Below are 7,996 nucleotides of genomic sequence, written 5' to 3'. Positions count from 1 at the left end.
TTTTTATGGATAAGTTTGATCTTACTGACATATGGAGAGAGAGGTTTCTGGCTGACAGATCATTCACTTGGAATAATAAAACAGGTTCCAGACAGTCCAGAATAGATTTGAGTTTATATCGAAATGTGTCCAGGCTGTGTAAAGGCTATTTGACCAAGGAGAGTGATGGAGTGCTGCATCAGATGGCCTGGCCTCCACAATCACCCAACCTCAACCCAATTTAGATGGTTTGGGATGAGTTGGACCGCAGAGTGAAGGAAAAACAGCCATCAAGTGCTCAGCATATGTGGGAACTCCTTCGAGACTGTTGGAAAAGCATTCCTCATGAAGCTGGTTGAGAGAATGCCAAGAGTGTGCAAAGCTGTCATCAAGTTAAAGGGTGGCTACTTTGAAGAAACTAAAATATAAAATATTGTTTGATTTTTGATTTGTTTAACACTTTTTTGGTTACTACATGATTCCATGTGTGTTATTTCATAGTTTTGATGTCTTCACTATTATGTAGAAAAATAGTAAAAATAAAGAAAAACCCTTGAATGAGTAGGTATGTCCAAACTTTTGACTGGTACTGTATATTCAGTGGCAAGAAAAAGTATGTGAACCCTTATCTGGATTTCTGTATAAATTGGTCCTAAAATTAGATATGATCTTCATCTAAGTCACAACAACAGGCAAACAAATTCTGCTTAAACTAATAACACACAAATTATTGTATTTTTCTTGTCTATATTGAATACATCATTTAAACATTCACAGTGTAGGTTGGAAAAAGTATGTGAACCGGTAGGCTAGTGAGTTCTCCAAAAGCTAATTGGAGTCAGGAGTCAGCTAACCTGGAGTAAAATCATTGAGACGAGATTGGAGATGTTGGTTAGAGCTGCCCTGCCCTATAAAAAACACTCACAAAATTTGAGTTTTCTATTCACAAGAAGAATTGCGTCGAACAAAAGAGATCTCAGAAGACCCAAGATGAAGAATTATTGACTTGCATGAAACTGGAAAGGGCTACAAAAGTATCTCTAAAAGCCTTGATGTTCATCAGTCCACGGTAAGACAAATTGTCTATAAATGGAGAAAGTTCAGCACTGTTGCTACTCTCTGTAGGAGTGGCCGTCCTGCAAATATGACTGCAAGAGCACAGTGCAGAATGCTCAATGAGGTTAAGAGGAATCTTAGTGTCAGCTAAAGACTTACAGAAACCTCTGGAACATGCTAACATCTCTGTTGGTGAGTCTACTATACGTAAAACACTAAGCAAGAATGGTGTTCATGGGAGGACACCACGGAAGAAGCCACTGCTGTCAAAAAAAAACATTGCTGCACGTCTGAAGTTCGCAAAAGAGCATCTGGATGTTCCACAGCGCTACTGTCAAAATATTCTGTGGACAGATGAAACTACAGTTGAGTTGTTTGGAAGGAACACACAACACTATGTATGGAGAAAAAAATGCACAGCACACCAACATTAAAGCCTCATCACAACTGTAAAGTATGGTGAAGGGAGCATCATGGTTTGGATCTGCTTTGCTGCCTCACGGACAGAACAGTTTGCTATCATCGGAAGGAAGGAAAAATGAATTCCCAAGTTTATCATGACATTTTGCAGGAGAATGTAAAGTTATCTGTCCGCCAATTGAAGCGCAACAGAAGTTGGGTGATGCAATAGGACAACGACCCAAAACACAGATGTAAATCAACAACAGAAAGGCTTCAACAGAAGACAATACGCCTGACCTCAACCCGACTGAGATGCTGTGGCATGACCTCAAGAGAGCAGTTCACACCAAACATCCCAAGAATATTGCTGAACTGAAACAGTTTTGTAAAGAGGAATGGTTCAAAATCCCTCCTGACCCTTGTGCAGGTCTGATCCGCAACTACAGAAAATCTTTGGTTGAGGTTATTGCTGCCAAAGCAGGGTCAACCAGTTATTAAATCCAAGGGTTCACATACTTTTCCCACCCTGCACTGTGAATGTTTACACGGTGTGTTCAATAAAGACATGAAAACTTATAATTGTTTGTGTGTTACTAGTTTAAGCAGACTGTGTTTGTCTATTGTTGTGACTTAGATGAAGATAAGATAACATTTTATGACCAATTTATGCAGAAGTCCAGGTAATTCCAAAGGGTTCACATACCTGTTCTTGCCAATGTATACATATATTTTTTTATCATATTATCATATTTGTATGTTTTATCATATTTTTATTGTGTAATAGATCACAATGGGTTGAACAGGTTTTTCTCTCAGACTTAAATAAACAATTCCAGGTTAAAGCCAAAGGTCATAGCTTTCTAGGGGGGAACACTATTACATCAATAAAATATTGCCCTTTTGTTAGATTAATGACTTAAGCCTTAGTGAAATAGTGCAAAACAACTGTCAGCTCAAATCTGTCGTTCTGACCCTGAACAAGGCAGTTAACCCACTGTTCCCTGGTCGGCCGTCATTGTAAGTAAGAATTTGTTCTTAAATGACTTGCCTAGTTAAATAAAGGTTAAATAAAAAATTAAGAAGTCCTGGATGCAATCAGTGATGAAACACAGTCTGGCTTCATAAGAAACAAACATATCTCTAACGATATCAGACTAGTACTAGATATACGTTATTTTATTTTTAGATATTTATAAAGCATTTGAACCAGTAGAGCATCAGTTCTTCCACTCCCTTATTAAGAATTTCAGTAACTTTTTTTGCAGGGCTATTAAGAGTCTATATGAATAGTAACAGCGCTATCAAACTGAAACATGACACCTCACCTAGATTTGAGTTGAAAAGAGGAATTAGGCAAGGTTGTCCTATCTCACCATATCTGTTTTTATTAGTCACCCAACTTCTAACAAATTCTATGAATAATAGTCCTGTACAAGGTATTTCCATAGCTAGTAAAGAAATTATTATTAGCCATCTGGCTGACGATGCTACACTTTTTCTGTAAGATGCTAGTCAGATTCCCAATGTGATAGACAAGATGCTTTGGAAAAGGATTTTATGTCTTAACATTAATACATGCGAACTCATAGCTGTCAAAGATTGTGTGACACCCTCATATTATTGTATTCCAGTGGAAGAAGGACTTACATACAGTATTTAGGCATACCCATTACTAAGGATCAGAAGTCTAGAGGCTTACTAAATGTTAACCCTGTTATTCAATAAACCCAGAAGAAGCTAAATCAATGGCTACACCGGGACTTATCTTTAAAAGGAAGAGTCCTAATAACCAAGGCTGAGGGTATCTCTAAACTAACATACACTGCTCTATCTTTTTAATCTTGACAGTAAAATAAGCAAAGAGATAGACCAGATGCTTTTCAACTTTCTGTTGAGAAACAGTACCCATTACATTAGGGAAACTGTTGTAATGAACACTTATGAATATGGTGTGCTTAATTTTTCTGGACTTTTCTACCTTTAATAATACTATTGAGATCAATTGGATAACACAATTCCTAAAAACACCCACTTCTATGTGGAAATGTTTTCTTCATCATGTCTTCTCTACTTTTGGTGGCCTTAACTTCATGTTGGTTTGCAATTATAATATTGACAGTTCCAGTGAAACTCTCTGCTTTTCATTGGCAGGTTTTCTTGTCATGGTCCTTAATTTATAAGCATAATTTCTCTACATACAGATATTAACCTATATCTGGAATAATCAGGACATATTGTATAAAAATACATCTTTTTTTGTAGAATATTGGTTCCAAAATAATATCCTATTGGTAAGCCAACTTGTAAATGCAGAGGGTCTTTTACTTATCTATGAGGAATTATTATCACTTTACAAGATCCATGTAACACCTAAAGATTTTGCAGTCATTTTAGATACCATTTCCTCAGGTGTTGCTTTATTATTCAGGAACATGTCGAGACCTGACCCTCAGAATTTACCTTTTATTACCCCTGTTGACTCATCAGTAGGAACGATATGTATTTCTTTTGGTCCATACAACAACAATAGAACTACACGTGACCTGTTTCAACATTATGTTGTATCTATCTATACCTTATGTCATGCCTTATTGGAATCGTTTTTTGATAATATCTGTTGGAAAAAATATTGGATGTTGCCTCCCACATACTGTCACGCTCTGACCTAGGAGAGCTGTGTTTTCTCTGTTTAGTTAGGTCAGGGTGTGATAGGTGGGTGGGCATTCTATGTTTTGTTTTCTATGTTTTGGCCGGGTATGGTTTCCAATCAGAGGCAGCTGTCTATCGTTGTCGCTGATTGGAAGCCATACTTAGGCAGCCTGTTTTTCCCTTTGTTTTCGTGGGATCTTGTTTTTGTGCAGCTGTGTGTGAGCAGCCCCAGAACGTCACGTTTGTTTCAGTTTTCACCTGTTTTCTTGTTTCGTTCACAAATAAAAGATGTGGAATTACCGGCACGCTGCGCCTTGGCTAATTTATGACAGGGAATACGAAGATGGCACTCGTGACACATACCTACTTATTAACAAAATGAAGGAAGTTTATTTTTAAATGATTCATAAATATTATCCTGCCAACCACTACATTAAGGAGTTAAAAAAGCCAAACTCAAATTGTACCTTCTGTAAGGACCACCCAGAAACAGTGTTATTATATCTTTGGCATTGTATTCATGTAAAGCGGCTATTCCCATGGGGTATGCACAATGCCGTCAGTAGTACTCCAAATAAAAATGTGATTCACATTTTCAAACAGTCCATTTAGATTTTTCAAAGTGGCTATACATTTGGGTGATGTTTTTTTCTCACCTAAGTAGCCTCGTTTCACTGCCCAAAATAAAATTAAACCATCTAGTGTTCAGTGAAATAACAACACAATGTCAAATACAGGTAGCCTAGTCAAACAATTAACATCCAATCACATTAACCGTCACTCTCTCATGGGAAACCTCCACTCTTGCGCAGACATTTAGAAATGAAACATGCCAATTTGAAAAATAAGCCATGGGAGTTTTTTGATCGAGAATTAAGACGACTTTCGAGTAGTAAGACATGTATGAAAGCAACATATACCATTATTAAGAAGAGGCTAGAAGCATCTTATATGGTGAGCTACCGAGTGGCTAGGACAGGCAAGCCCCATACTATCGTGGAGGACTTAATTCATCCTGCTGCCGCGGATATGGCTGGGACAATGCAGGGGGAAAAGGCCCCAAACAACTATACAGGTGTGTTGGTATCTGTACTGATGGCACAAAATCCATGACAGGGAGACATAGTGGAGTGGTAACGCGCGTGCAAGCAGTTGCTCCCGATGCCACTTGGGTATACACTGCAGCATCCACCGAGAGGCTTTTGCTGCCATGGGAATGCCTGACAGCTTGAAAAACGTTTTAGCCACAGTGAAAATGGTTATCTTTGTTCAAGCAAGGCCCCTGAACTCTCGTGTATTTTCTGCATTACGCAATGATATGGGCAGCGACCATGTAACGGTTTTACAACATACAGAAGAAGTGCACTGGTTATCAAGGGCAAAGTATTGACACTTTTTTAAATTGAGAGACAAGCTTACATTTTCTTTACTGACCATCATTTTCACTTGTCTGACCGCTTGCATGATGACGAGTTTCTCACACGATTGGCCTATCCGGGTGCTGTTTTTTCTCGCCTGAATGGTCTGAATCTAGGATTACAGGGACTCTCCGCAACTATATTCAATGTGCGGGACAAAATTGAGGCTATGATTTAAAAGTTGGAGCTCTTCTCTGTCTGCATTAACAAGGACAACACACAGGTCTTTCCATCATTGTATGATTTTATGATTAACAAGTAAGGTTTTATATGTAAGATGGCTAAATAAAGAGCAAAATTATTGATTATTATTATATTATTATTTGTGCCCTGGTCCTATAAGAGCTCTTTGTCACTTCCCACGAGCCCGGGTTGTGACAAAACTCATTCTTATGTTTAATAAATGTATCGTATAGTGTGTGTGTGGCAGACTTACAATGATGGCAAAAAACAACATTTGAGAGTGCGCTGACCCTGGTGCTAGAGGGGGTACGCAGCTGGAGGTTGAATGTTTGAATGGGTTCGGGACTACAAAAAGTTTGGCAACCACTGATATAAAAAATCTGTGGCAAGACATCAGTTGATTTACAATTGATCATATTTATGAAGATTTTACCCTATTATGGAGAGATGATGTAATGCTTGGATTCTTTACCTACGATATAAATAATTTGAAACAATTTCATGTAATTAATTTCATTATTCTTTTGGCCAAATTTCATATGCACAAATGTAAATTTACAAACAATACACCCATTTTTCTTACCTAACAAAATAAAATGTAAAACCCAAGATGTGAACAAGGTGTGAATGGAAGTAAGCTAGTAAGAATACTTTGACTTAATTACAAACTTTGCTATGATAACATTATATTTCAGTCAAAATGTTCTCACTTTTACCAAATGCTACCTGTTTATATCCACAAGATGGCAGTGTCAGACAGAAGATTATCCAGATCATCTGAATGATCAGTTTCTTGTGTGTGTTCTGAAATATTGTTATCAGAATGTCAATGACTCATGGGCCCCTACTGTCTTATTCCTCTTTACATGAAGCTGATTCTGCATAGTGACTCCTGTACTGAGTCATTGCTGCTGCCTGAAACAAGTAATGTGAAAGTCAATAACCGTTTAAGACACACAAACACGCGCACACTTTATGTTTGTTATTGGCAAAGTGTTATGAGTAACTCACAGTTATATCCACAAGTCTAGTAAACCAGTAAAAACACAAGAGCAGCAGGTGTACATACTACCTCAACTAACCAGTGCCCACACACATTGACTCTGTACTGGTACCCCCCTGTATATATTGTTATTTTTTACTGCTGCTCTTTAATTACTTGTTACTTTTATCTCTTATTCTTATCTATATATTTTTTTAAACTGCACTGTTGGTTAGGGGCTCGTAAGTAAGCATTTCACTGTAAGGTCTACACCTGTTGTATTCAGCGCATGTGACTAATAACATTTGATTTGACTTAAAAACTCCTTTACTAGCTCATACTGGCTTACACAATAGTTGCAGTATAAAGAGAACCAATCAAGAGCCAAGTTCATGTGAGATTCAGCACTTATTTGAGGTGTGTCTAAAATGAAGAGACGGCCAGCCTTGGTCCCCTGATCCATTGGTCCCTAGCCCCAGTCCCCTTTCAGCCAGCCTGGCAATGCAGAACCAGGTTGCAGTGGATGTGATGAATGAATTTGTTTGCCTGGAAAGGTGAGCTGCCAGAGGTGCTCAATAATTCAGTGTTTGTAACAGACTGTGCATCAGCAAGCGAACACATAACGCTACGGCTGATTGATACACTGCCAAATCAAAAAGCAGCGTCTCATTGTTAATATTGTAATAGGATCTATGGAAACTCTATGGTGTACCCTTGTTAGTCCTCTAGTCTCAATTGTACTAGTTTGGCACAGAAAGGACAACTCTGTAGTTTTGATCTTGACTAATTTAGTTGCTGATGATATTTGACCTTGTCAAATGAAATGGGTTAGTTCAGAGCCTTATCACTGGGTTTTGGGTTGTACCCTCTGAGTGATCATTAATAGCATTTACCGGCCCTCTATTTCTTTCATCCATCATTGATGGAGGTGTAACTGAGGATGCCAATTTGGCTTCAAGGCTGATTAAACGTACACCTGATAATAGCTGTTATAAATGACATGGAGGGGAGCTAATGAACACTGGATGAAGTCTGGATCACCTGTCAGGGAGACCCAGGTATTGTGATAAGTGTGGATAAACAGGGGCCCATAGTTTGAACACAGAGTAATACAGGCACTTCCTGATTAGGACACATGGGGAAATTTTAAGCCAAAAATCATTTGTTAGAATTTGGGTCAATAATTCATTTCTGGAATACAAAATTATGAAAATATGATTATTGCTAACAGCTGCCATACTCCTAGCTTTGGTTCCCCCTCAACCCTTAGTCTTTATCACTCTGTAATTGACCTATGCTCTCCCACTTGAGAGAGAAGGATAGCAAG

This window comes from Salmo salar, chromosome 01, assembly GCF_965601325.2.
Source record: "Salmo salar chromosome 01, fSalSal1, whole genome shotgun sequence".
Classification (NCBI taxonomy): Eukaryota; Metazoa; Chordata; class Actinopteri; order Salmoniformes; family Salmonidae; genus Salmo; species Salmo salar.
The sequence above is the reverse complement of the archived record's forward strand: the minus strand, read 5'-3'. Positions refer to the sequence as shown.